The sequence below is a fragment of the Quercus lobata genome, chromosome 8, assembly GCF_001633185.2.
Source record: "Quercus lobata isolate SW786 chromosome 8, ValleyOak3.0 Primary Assembly, whole genome shotgun sequence".
NCBI classification, from domain to species: domain Eukaryota; kingdom Viridiplantae; phylum Streptophyta; class Magnoliopsida; order Fagales; family Fagaceae; genus Quercus; species Quercus lobata.
Genome location: NC_044911.1, coordinates 42,967,991 through 42,981,227, shown reverse-complemented (window position 1 = coordinate 42,981,227; position 13,237 = coordinate 42,967,991).

Below are 13,237 nucleotides of genomic sequence, written 5' to 3'. Positions count from 1 at the left end.
GTAAAGAAAATTAAAGGCTCCAACCCATAAAGTATGCGAGCACTAGGGATTAGAATTGTGTTGTGGCTGATAATCGCGGTTATGGTCTCCCGCTGGGTTGAACCGGTTAGAAATTAATTTATTATGAAAACTGCTGGAATAAGAATGGGATTAGTGTTTGTTTCCTCCCTTCAAAGAAAGTATTGTGTCTGGCTCACCATAAATATCTTATTAAAACATTAATTTGAAACTTACCAGGATAATTAACACAATTTCTCCTAATTCAATCTAGCATGAATCTTTAGCAAATAGTTAAATAGTCTAAAAGTGATGCTAGTCAGTAGCTGAACCATGATGCCATTACTTTGCAAGTCTAAATTGAATTTTTGAACTTTAACCAAAGACTCATTCAATGTAATTAGGATTAAAGTCTTCTAACAGAACCACATGTTTTGAAGTCTTTTGGATAATTCGATAGTTAAAACAAAGGAGGGAGGCTTTGAATCATGGAGATACCAGGAGGTGTCAACTAATTGAGCTACAAAAATCTTGGCACAAGTTTTGAAGTATTTTCCCCTGTAACACAGATTTTCAAGTTTGAATGAATTTAGATAATCAATATATATATATATATATATATTTTTTTTTTTTTTTTGAAACACATAGAATCAATGACTTGAAAAGAGTAGTTGTATATCATCAAACAATTATATAGCTCAAATGTCATGCTAGCCAATAATGGTACCATGTGGCCATTACTTTCCAAGTCTAAATTTATTTTACAAACACTAACCAAAGACTCATTGCAACATTATAAGGATAAAAGTCTTCTCTAATAGTTCCACACATTTTGAAGTTTGTTTGTTTTTTCAATTTGATAGTTATAACGGAAGGAGGAAGATTGGAATCTGTAATGTCTCCATTGATAGTTATATCTAATTAGAATGCACCATCTTTTCAAATAAAGCAACCTAACACTAAATAAATTTTAATTTAGGTTTGATTAAATTTCCTTAAGCAAATTTTAATTAATATGTATATTCTATTCTAAAAGGTCTCTAATTGACTTTTTATTTATTAATACTTATTAAACGAAGGTTAAATTACAAATTACACCTTTAACTTTGACTTAATTTTAATGAGTCCAAATCTTCTGTCCCACTTTTCCTGTTCCACTCTATACTCCACCAATAAGAACATGTCACGTGTTTACATAATTAATTAAATACTATCATTATTGACTTATTAATAATACCGTTATTAATTAATAGTAGTATTTCATTAATTAGGTGAACACGTGGCATGTTGTTATTGGTGGAGTATAGAGTGGAGCAGGAAAAGTGGGACAGAAGATTTGGACTCATTTTTAATTCGATTCTTTAAGTTTTACTCTTTATGATTTTAGTCCTTTAACTTTCATTTGTTTTCATTGTATTCCTTCCATCCAATTCACATTGGATGATATTAAACTAATAGCAAGACTAGACAATATTGACGGAATGACTAAACTGAAAACATATTTAAGTTAAAGATTGAAAAAACAAATGACACTTAAATGACTAATTTGAAAATAAGTTAAAGTTGGAGGATGTAATTTGGAGTTTAAACTTAAATAAATATGTTTATATAAAAATAGGTTTTCTTGATCATTACATGGGACGTGGATGGGTAGAAAACTAGATATGTAATTACAATCCATTTTTATTTTTATTTTATTTGAGAAAAAGTAATGGATGACGTAAAACTGACCCAAATATCATGATTGCTACACATTTGATAATTGCCATACACTTAGTCTGCAATTATGCAGTCTACATCAAACAATTATTATATAGTCCAAAATTTTAAGATTATAACTTTCCAAGTTTTTGAAATTTTCAAACAATAACCAAAAGACTTTGGAAGTTTTGAACAATGACCAAAGACTTGATGAGATGTTAACAAGATTAAAGACTTCTAATGGTGTCATTCGTTTTCATGATTAAAGGTATCTAGCATATCAATGACTTAAAAAGAGCTGCAATTATTTTCTTCCACAAAATATTTTAAGAGATAAAGCTACTGATTAAACTTTTCTTACTTGTTATTTTGGAAAACTCTGTCTTCCCCATAAGTCCACTCCCCCTAGTAAATTATCAAAATATTACAAATGTATGGGTACATATTTAGAAAAAGCTAGTTCATGTTATGAAAGAGCAATCCAAAAACTCATGTATTATATTGTTTAAGTTGCACCAATCACATTTTTGTTACCCATTTATCATTGTTTTGCAATACACTTTATTACTCTAAAAAATATAGTACAATTTGTAGTATCTTTAAAAGTTTAGTAATAAGGTATCAAAGATTAAGAAATAGAAATAACATTAGGTATATAAGAAAAAAAGAAAAAAAGAAAAAAGAAAAGAAAAACAGTGCTACTTATTAAAAATAGGAAAGATGAAGTTGGCTATGCCTTTGTATGCATGAAATACAATACCAAATTGGACCCTCTAGACATTATTAGTTATCACCTTACGTTCAACTTTTATTAATTGGAGCATTCTCATGTTGTAGCTTGTAGGTCATGACTCATGACTGTACTATTACCAAATTGGACCCTCTAGATGTTATCACTTTTTTTTTTTTTTTTTTTGAGAGAGTTTCAACCTATGGCATTTGCTCCTAATGATAGCTCTTTATCATCGACCAAAACACCAATCGGTTTTTGATGTAGGCTGGAATTGAATCCCAGATCTCTTATACAACCATCAGAGACTTTACTAGTTGAGTTAACTAGAACCTACTCTAGACGTTATCACCTTATGTTCAACTTTTATTAAGATTTTTTTTTTTTGGCTAAGATTATTAAGAAATTTTCTACTATTATGAACCTTAGATCTCTTATACAACCATCAAAGACTTTACTAGTTGAGCTAATTGTAACTCACTCTAGATGTTATCACTTTATGTTCAACTTTTATTAAGATTTTTGTTTTTTTTGTTTTTTTTTTACTGAGATTATTAAGAAATTTTCTGCTATTACAATGATCTTAGATACTATATTCCTAAGGGTGTAAACTTCCCTTTAAACCAATGGCTTACCGGCTATTTTTATTTGTGCATTTGGCATGTATCTAAATTATATTGACTTAATTAATAATTATGCCAAGATGATACCTTTGTCTTATTTGCTGGGTCCTTAACAATATGCTAAATGTGTAGCATAAATGTCATAATAATAAGTTAATTATTTCCATAAACTAATTCTCCTAAATGGGCAAAGACATTTCCTAAAAATGAAAAGAAAAAAAATATACATAATATACATTAATAAAAATTTATCCACTATAGGTATCGGACTGAGTGAATTGAAATCTAAAGTTTTTTTAAATTTTTATGGGATTATTGTTATTTTTGAAAAATAGTAGATAGGATCATTATGATACTTGATTAATTATAAGGAGTTATTCTTATACATACCTAATCCGGATAACCTGTTTTTCTGACTTTCTAACTTTCTAATGGTGTTTACCTTAAAAAAAGAAAAGAAAAAAAAAAGAAAAAGAAAAAGGAAGGGACTTCTATTGATGTCACACGTTTTCAAGGTTAAAGGAATCTGGCAGATGAATGATATAAAACTTATTCAGATAACGTGATTGCTACATGTTAATTGGTTTCTACAAAATTTGTTTATAAATTTGCAATTTGCACCAAACAATTCTTCTCTAATCCAAAATTCCAAGACTACAGCAAATAAAGAAAAAAAAAATTCGAGACTTGAATTTTCAAAGTCTTTGGATGTTCCAAAAAATGATCAAAGACTTGTCGAAACTTGAAACGCTAACATGATTGAAGTCTTTTAATGTCTTCTAATGGTGTTTCCCTCAACAACAAAAAAGGACTTGTAATAGTGTCACACGTTTTCAAGGTTAACGGAATCTAACATATGAATGACATAAAACTTATCTAAATAACATGACTATTACATGTTAATTAGTTTCCACATATTTTGTTTATAGCTTTGCAATTTACATCAAACAATTCTTATATAGTCCAAAATTCGAAAACTATAGCGAACAAAGAAAAAAAAAAATTCGAGACTTGAATTTTCAAAGTCTTTGGAAGTTCCAAACAATGATCAAAGACTTGTTAAAATGCTAATATGATTAAAGTCTTCTAATGGTGTTTCTTCAAAAAAAAAAAAAAAAAAAAAAGACTCCTAATAGTGTACACATTTTCAAAGTTGAAGGAATCTGGCATATCAATAACTTAAAAAATGAATGATATCATTTTCTCTCATACAAACTTTAAGAGATAAAGCTACTAATTAAACTTATCTTAGTTGTTACCTCTAAGCCAACACCCCCCCCCCCCCCCCAACAATAAGTTGTAATTAAAATATTACATATGAATGTATATATATTTAGAAAAAGGCCGTCCATTATGTAACAAATAATAATACCTTAAGGCTAATTATGAAAGTAAATTATTTGCACTCTCACCAAATAACAAGAAATATGAGTTTTACATAATGAAAAAAAGAAAAAGAAAAGAAGATTTTGAGCATTTTCGAGGTCTCCTCCTTGCTTTCTTGCTCACATCAGAGATGCAGGGAGTAGGCAACGAGCATATGCCTAACGCATCAAGCGTTGAACAATTTTGCTACGGTCTAAAAAATATTATATGCTGGTTATAGAATTGGCATTTCAATCTGATTAGATATAAAAGATGGAGTACTAAATAGCTCTTGTGATTTAGCTTGAAGCAAAATAAAAGTGACAACAATTCAATTTTTGTTAATAGCTGATCTAAATTCGACTTACTAAAAAGGCTTCGGAAATGTGTCATTGACAAGGGATGTGAATGCAACTGGAATACACAAGAATTTTATTGGTATATATATAGTTTCCTTAGAAAAAAGAATGGAAAATATCTTCAAAATTGAATCTGAGTTCTGTTTTTTGGATACTCACAAAAGAATGTAAGTTTATGGCTCTACTAAACCAGAAAATTATGAAATTTGTTTCCATTACAAAAGGAAAGAAAGAAAGAAAAAAAATCATCTATTATTATTCTAACTAGTATGTAACCGTACTTATACACATGAATGATGAATTGTAGTTGTACTATTGATGTTGTTTTGAGTTATTAAATACATAGAACATTTGTTCGACCAAGATATTAGGATGTACTAAAATGATTTTTTCTTGCAATTTTAATGATATTGGTTACTCCAAGTTTTTAATTACACTGTTGTTATGTATATAATTTTGAAAATCACTATTGAACACTACATATACAATATCAATTTACTATCATTGTTTGTAAAATTCTACTAAATGCAACACAAAATAAAAGAATAAATTGGTTCAATAATATCTATATCTCCTAAATTGAATGGGGATAGGTGCATGTGATCGTTTAGCTCAATTATAGTTTGTTACGTTCAAGATCTTCACATATAAAATATCTAAATAGAAACAATATAAAAAATATACTCATTAGTTCAAAAAAAAAATGTATATATATAATTTAATTTGTATGAAAAGCTAACAAAGGAAAAATCTAATTTTGATTCTAATCAAATTTTCTCTAAAATTTAGATTAGATGAGACACATGGCGTAAAATTAAACACCAATTGAATTCCAATTTGAAATTTAATTGGATTTTCTTTCTGCTTTACTTATTATATATATATATATATATATATATATATTTATATAGACTAGCATATAACTCCATGCAAATGCATGGATGCATTTAAAATTAAACAAAATTTTTATTTTAAAAATATAAATAATTAGTCAAATTTTTTTTTTTAAGCATGTAACACATGCATTCATGCATACATATAGATATATTTAAAATTAAACATAATTTTTATCATAAAATATAGATAATTAGTCAAATTATTTTTTAGAAGTAAACGTAATTAATCACATATTAAAATTCTTACCTAAATTTAATACTACTTATGATCATTTTTTTTCTTCTAATTTTTAAAAAGTAGAACATGTGGTGACTTTTATTTTATTTATTTTTTGAGAAGCATATGGTGATTTTTATTGATTATATGTGATTTTTTTTTTAATTTTATAGTTTATTAATATTAGATTCTTAGTATTTTGCACTCATTAACGCACTTGAAACAAAGATTAAAAAACTTAAGTAAACACATGGCACAAGGTTAAGTGGATAATTATGGTATAGTTCCTACATAAATTTAGACATATGGCGCAAAATTGGATTATAATTTCAAATTCTAATTCAATTTTCTCTAAGTTTTACCTATTAATATATATATATATATATACACACACACACATAGACATAGATGACTTATAAATTTGAATTTTTTTTAGTTATATAATTATGTTTTTAATGGTTTATTATATTGGACTCTTTGTTTTCTACACTAAATTAACTAATTTGACACAAAAATTTAAAAATTTAGATTAGATGGGACACGTGGCGTAAAATTAGACTCTAATTAAATTCTAATTTGAAATTTAATTGGATTTTCTCTCTGTTTTACCTATTATTATTATTATTATTATTATCTTTTATTTTAAAGTATTTTTAATTGAATCAAATTGTAAATAATCAGTTTGAAAGCTCGAAAATGTGTTGAAAACACAAGAGCTGTTTTGACCCTCAAATTAAAGTTACGGCTCGATTGATTTTACACCAACTTAATACTAAGTATGGAATAGTGTAAATGCGAGTGGATAAATAGACAAACTACTCTTATCCATAATCATAGCAACACAGCAGTAAAGTGGAATGTAAAAGAGTAGGGAAGAAAGATGCAAACATAAGATAACACGTCAACGTGTTGACGTGTTATCGAAGAGGAAACCGAAGAACTCGGCGAAAAACCTTTTCGCTGCCCTTCAAGCGGTATCCACTAGACAATTAGTTGGGATATATTGGTTAGCAAGAGACCCTCCAAGCCTAATCTACCCGCTATACCTAAGCCCTCCAAGCTTCTACTCCAACAAGGCTTCTCAGAACCGTGTCTTATCAAGCTCTCTGGATCCCGCAACAAACTCCATATTGCATTTGCCATCCTTAGCTTCTTCCAATGCTTCCTAGTAGTACCAAAATCTCACTTGACACTCTGAAAGGATGTGGTAAGCGTTTGGACTATCAACCTCTCAATGGTATGGAAATGGAAAGGTAGGAGTTGAGGAAATCCACAAGCATATGTGTAGAGATATATGGGTATGATAATCTCTAACTCTCAAGGTGTTTGTCTAGGATTTTCTCTCAAAAGCACTCCTCAACATTTGTGGGTAATGTGGGTACAGAAAGTCTGTATCAGATAGTACAGTCTGGCAGAACAGAATGTCTCGCGGGTGTCTCGTGGGAAGACCTTGCCTGTGAGATACTAGCGAAACACGGCTGTCTCCATCTGTACTGACTCTTTGCATTCCAGTCATGTGCAAGGCACATGCTTCACTTCACAGGAAGCTTAGTCGCGAGATACCCGCGAGAATTCTTCTAACTTCAATTGCTTGAGTCTTCACACTCACTCTCTCTAACACACAACCCTTACAATCAATACCCACAATAAATACAGGGTACAAAAGATTGAATATAATTACAATCAAATTTGGCACGGAATAAAAGCCAACAACATACATATTTGTAAATCACAACTTTACACAGTCATTAATTAAATCCCCTTACTTTTTCCCAAAAGAAACCGATTATGATGTAGCTCCACTACTGTATGCATGAATTGGAATTTTATAACACCAAATTAGAACTGAGTAATGATATCATATACTCTGTAATACACACTTACCTTATACATTCTACCACATGAACTGCAATTTTAATTTTTTTTTTTAAATGATTTAGTTATATTGTAAAATAAGAATTTTAAAACACGATTTCACAATGTTGGTCATGAGTGTACCTTACAAGAATTAAGATCAATGCAGTATTTCTTAAGGATATTTTCAGAAGTAATTATATTTCGGGCAATGGATTGGAAACCCCTTGATTGGTCTTTTTTTTTTTTTTTACTTGTGCATTTGGCATGTACCTAAATTAAAATAATTTTTTTTTTACCAGATAAATTAAAATAATTTAGTTAAACAATTATGCCAGGGCCTAGGAGGGTGCCTTTTTTCTTATTTTGCAATGTCTAGAATAAAAGTCATCATTTCATAAAGTACTGTTTTTTTTTTGGGTAAAACATGATTAAACATTAACTTAGGAATTCACAAGTCTATTACAACGCAAATTAGCCTTGTCAAAAGCTAATATATCCTCCACCACAGGTGGTGGGTTACAAAAAGTAACAAAACTATACAAAGATTGCGCTCTTAGTTTAGCCAATGCATCAGCGCATTGGTTTGCTTCCCGGAATGCATGGATCACGCGCTTATTTGGAATTTCCTTCAAGAGGCTCCTGCAATCAGATAAGAGAGGCTCCATTAAGAGGTTTTCAGATTCATTATTCATTAGAATAACAATACTTAAAGCATCAAGTTCTATTATAAGTTGCTGAATTCCCATTTCCTTGGCTAGCAGCAGCCCATCTCTAAGTGCCCATAGCTCAGCCAAGGCACTATTAGTGAATCCAAGACCTCTTGCAAAACCTTTCAGCCAAACCCCATCATGATCTCTAATTAACCCCCCTCCACCAGCTCTTTTTGGATTCCTCATAGCTGAACCATCGGTATTGAGTTTCAACCAACCCCTCGGTGGCTTCTCCCAACCCACAGGAACAATGAATTTTTGTTGTTTGAACTTAGAAGCAAACCCAATAGCGAAAAATTCAGCACCGACTTGAATGCATTTTCTCCATATCTGAGGATCCACAACACCAGTCTAAAAAGGAATTCCCATTTCATTTTCTCCATATCTGAGTCCATAAAGTACTGTTACTCCAAAATAGCCAGTGACAAAACATAAATAATAATAATAATAATAATAATAATAATAATAATAATAATAATAATATATTCACTAGCAACAGGTACCAATATGAGTTAATATAAATGTAAAGTATAAAGGATTATTATGATACTTGTTTATAAGGATTATTATGATACTCGGATTACCTGATTTTTTGACTTTCAAAGTTTTTTTTTTTTTTTTTTTTTTTTTTTTTTTCCAAATAAAAGTTTTTTTATTAATCAATGAATTATATATATAGTCTACAGCGTACGCTAGTAACGGAGTGACTCTTAAATTCTATACATAGAGTCCACATCAACGCTAGTTTATAAAATAATGTCATTAAAATATTCTCAAAAAAAAAAAAAAAAAAAAATTCATTAAAATAAAGGTAAAATTATACTTTACCACCCTAAACTATACCCTATTTTATACTTACCACTCTAATCTATGGGAATGAACACATACCCCACTAAACTATTAACAATGTAACACTTTGCACCCCACTATCCATTTGTCAATTAAGTTTGACAGAAAACCAAGTCAAAGACCAAAATACCCCTATGTCAAAGACCAAAATACCCTTGTCATTCTCAATCAAACATGAAGCTCTCTAGTCTCGAGGTAATGTGCAAAACAGCAATGCAAAAGAATTGTATATAGTTAGTTAAGCAACGTTTGAAACAATAAAGGAAAGTAGCATCTCGAGTTTTAGAAACTCGAGATCCATATTACAAAAAGGCCGCATAGATCTCGAGTCTTTAAGACTCGAGTTTTATGCGAAAAAAATTTCATCTATAGTGGCGTTTTTAAGCCTTTCAATGACGTTTTAAATCCCTATAGCGGCGTTTTCCTGGAAATTTTTTTTTTCATAAGTACAGATTTATGGAGTCCTATAGTGGCGTTTTTAAGCCCTATAGTGACGTTTTATAGACCTATAGCGGCGTTTTTATTCAATTTATGGAACCCGAGTCTTTAAAACTCGATTTTCAGCTTAATTTTTTTCCACTTTAGACTAATCCACTTACAAATCGAGACTTAAAAACTCGATTTTTATCTTGGAACTCGAGTTTTAGACACTCGAGATGCTAGTTTTCAAAATTGTTTTGAAACATGACAATTAACTAAATTTTTTAATATTTATTGTTATTTAGAAAAAAAATTCCTCTAGTCTCTCCCACTCTGTTTCATCGATTTAAAAAAAAAAACCAACGGAAGAAGATAAGAAAATCAAACAAAAATTTGAAACAATCAAAACTTGTAAATAATTCAGAACCATTTGATGAGATGCATAGAATCTAAAGAGTCCAGCCAAAAAATATGCAAGGACCCACCATCTTCACCGTTTCCTTAAGGTCCTTTAGCACTAGCAAAAAAAAAAAACTTAAACTTATAAATTGAGATGAACATCAAACCCAGAAATTTACATGAAATCCAAAAAATGAAATGAACATCGAACCCAAAAATTAATATCAAACAACAAACCCAAAAAAATTACTTCAAACCTGCAAATTTACAACCCAGAAATAAACATATAGAGAGATCAAGCAACAAACCCACTGAGATGAACAACCCAGAACCCATAAGCAGCTCCTTATTTCAGTCATCAACAAACCCAGACCCTATAATCTCTGCTTCGGTCATCCACTTCGTCAATGGCCAGATCTGAAACATCACATCGAGTTTAATTCCACCCATTCTTTTAGACCCCTCCATTGGTGTTAATACCCTTTCTCTCACCACCGAGTCACTGAATTGCAAGGCCAACAATGAAGGCTTTTGTGACTCGATTTCAACGAGCTCGATCTGGGCTCACCCATTTCATGGCTTTCATCTCTTCAAAAGCGCCACTTAAGACCCACAACTAGCAGCGTGATCAGCTGTCATCAATGTGGACTGGGCAGCACCATTGGGAGTGGAGAAAGATTAAAAGAGGGAGAGAGATTGAACCTGAGAGAAATTTGAGAGAGTTCAAAATTGTGTTTTTGTTGAGGGGCATTTAGGGAATTTAGGGCTTCCACTGTAATTTCCGTCCCATCTTGATCTTAACAGCTCATTAAACGGTGGAGTGCAAAGTGTTACATTAGCAATAGTTTAGGGGATAAGTGTGCATTCTTATAATTTAGGGTGGCAAGTGTAATATGATGTAAAGTTTAGGGTGGTAAAATGTAATTTCCCTTAAAATAAATTTTCCAGGGCCACGCTGGTTAATACTAACTATTAAGTGACCCCCAGATTTCCATAAAAAAAATAAAAAAAAAATAAAAAAATAAAAAAAAAGAAGAAGAAGAAGAAGAAGAAAAAGTGAGCCACAAGACCTTAATTTTCCAAGTCATTGGCCCAACCCATTAAATAAGCTAAGATGAGGGATTAGAATTGTCTACATGTGCCTGATAATCGTAGTTATGGTCTCTCGCCTATAAATAAATGTACCATTCCTTCTGATTAATGTATCTATGCCATCTCATTTCCTAAAAGAACACCCAAAAAATATCACTCCTTTCCTTCTGATTTCTAAAACCAGCCAAAGCAAATATGGAGCGAGTAATACTCTTACTCATTTGCTTCCTCTTGCTTTCTCAACCTCATAATTGTTCCTCTTCTCTCTCTTTTAATTCATCAACGCCTCTTTGCCATTCAGACCAAAGTTTTGCGTTGCTCCATTTCAGAAACTCTTTTTCTGTCGGCAATTATGTTCTTAGGTGTGATTTATATTCTTATCCTCCGAAGAATTCGTGGAAAATGGGTACAGATTGTTGTGGGTGGGATGGGGTCACCTGTGATATGATGACAGGTCATGTCATTGCTGTCGACCTCAGTTGCAGTGGGCTTCATGGTCCCATCCATCCTAATAGCACCCTTTTCTCTCTTTGCCATCTCCAGAGACTCAACCTTGCTTACAATGATTTCAATGACTCCACAATTTCATCTAAGTTTGGTGGCTTTGCGAACATGATGCATCTCAACCTCACTGAGTCCTCCTTTGCTGGCAATTTCCCATCCGAAATCTCCCACTTATCCAAACTGTTTTCACTTGATCTCTGTTGGAATTATGACATGAGAATAGAAATTCCTAGTTTGAAAAGGCTTGTTCAAAACCTAACCCATCTAACTGAACTTGTTTTGGATGATGTTGACATGTTCTGTTTCACCTAATTCTTTCATGAATTTGTCTTCGTCTTTGACATCTCTTCGTCTTTCTGAATGTGGATTGAATGGGAGATTCCCAGATAATATATTCCACCTCCCAAACCTCCAGCTGCTCGATGTAGGTTACAACTACAATCTCACCGGTTCAGTTCCAACGTATAACTGGAGTACTCCTCTCAAGTCCTTGGGTCTCTCTGTAACTGGATTCCCAATTAACTTACCTAATTTAATGAGCAATCTCAAGTCCTTAAAAGAATTGGACCTCAGAGGATGCAATTTCAGAGGTTCATCGTATCCAACATTTCTTTGACATTCCAATTTTGCTATGCCGAAGCACACAAATGTCATTAACATTGCACTTTTGCTATGCCGAAGTATACATATGTCATTTTATGATTGGTGGGTAATAGTGGTGAGATAGTTATTTATGCCTTTCTCTTAGAATTTTCTAGTCTTTCCCATCAAAAAGAGTGATATGAGTGTTTAAGTATAAGAGATCACTATCTTACTCATCAAAAACACGAGCCACAAAGCTCATTTGCTTAGTTGTGCATAGAGATGCTTATCTAAGCTATAAGAGATACAAAGTTTAGAAAACTTTGTTTCAATGGCCATCCAAGGTACACAATTACCAATGTACACAAACACACACTGTTTTTGTATTTTTCTGATTTTTCATTTTTTTTAAACTTTTATATGAAAAACAAAACAAAGCAAAACTGAAAAATAACCAAACAAAAACATATTAAACAAAACAACACAATGCATAAAACTAAATGCAAATGCATGAAAGCATGATTCCAAAAACAAATAAGAAATCAATAAAGAAAGTCCGACTTTAGATAGAAAGAATTAAAGCAAAGAACAAACAGAAAGACAATTAAGGCTTAGAATCCTTTATCACCCACACAGCGCGAGTCTTTGATTGTGAAGATGAAAAGGCACGTGTCCTAGTATGTCTACTAAAGGACATAGAGGAATTAAGATTCTCCTGAAATTGAGTCAAAAAGCTCAAAGCTTTTAATAACTCACCAAGAATAGGTACAGAGCCTTTAGACAAAGGATGAGACCTATTGGACACTCGCTTATGAGGAAACAACTTGAAACAATTAGGATGAGTGTGACCTGAAGCACCACAATGGTGACAAACATGAGTAGTTTTCGAACTACTATGCTTCCTAGAAGAAGGTCTAACCTTAGAGGTTGACAAAG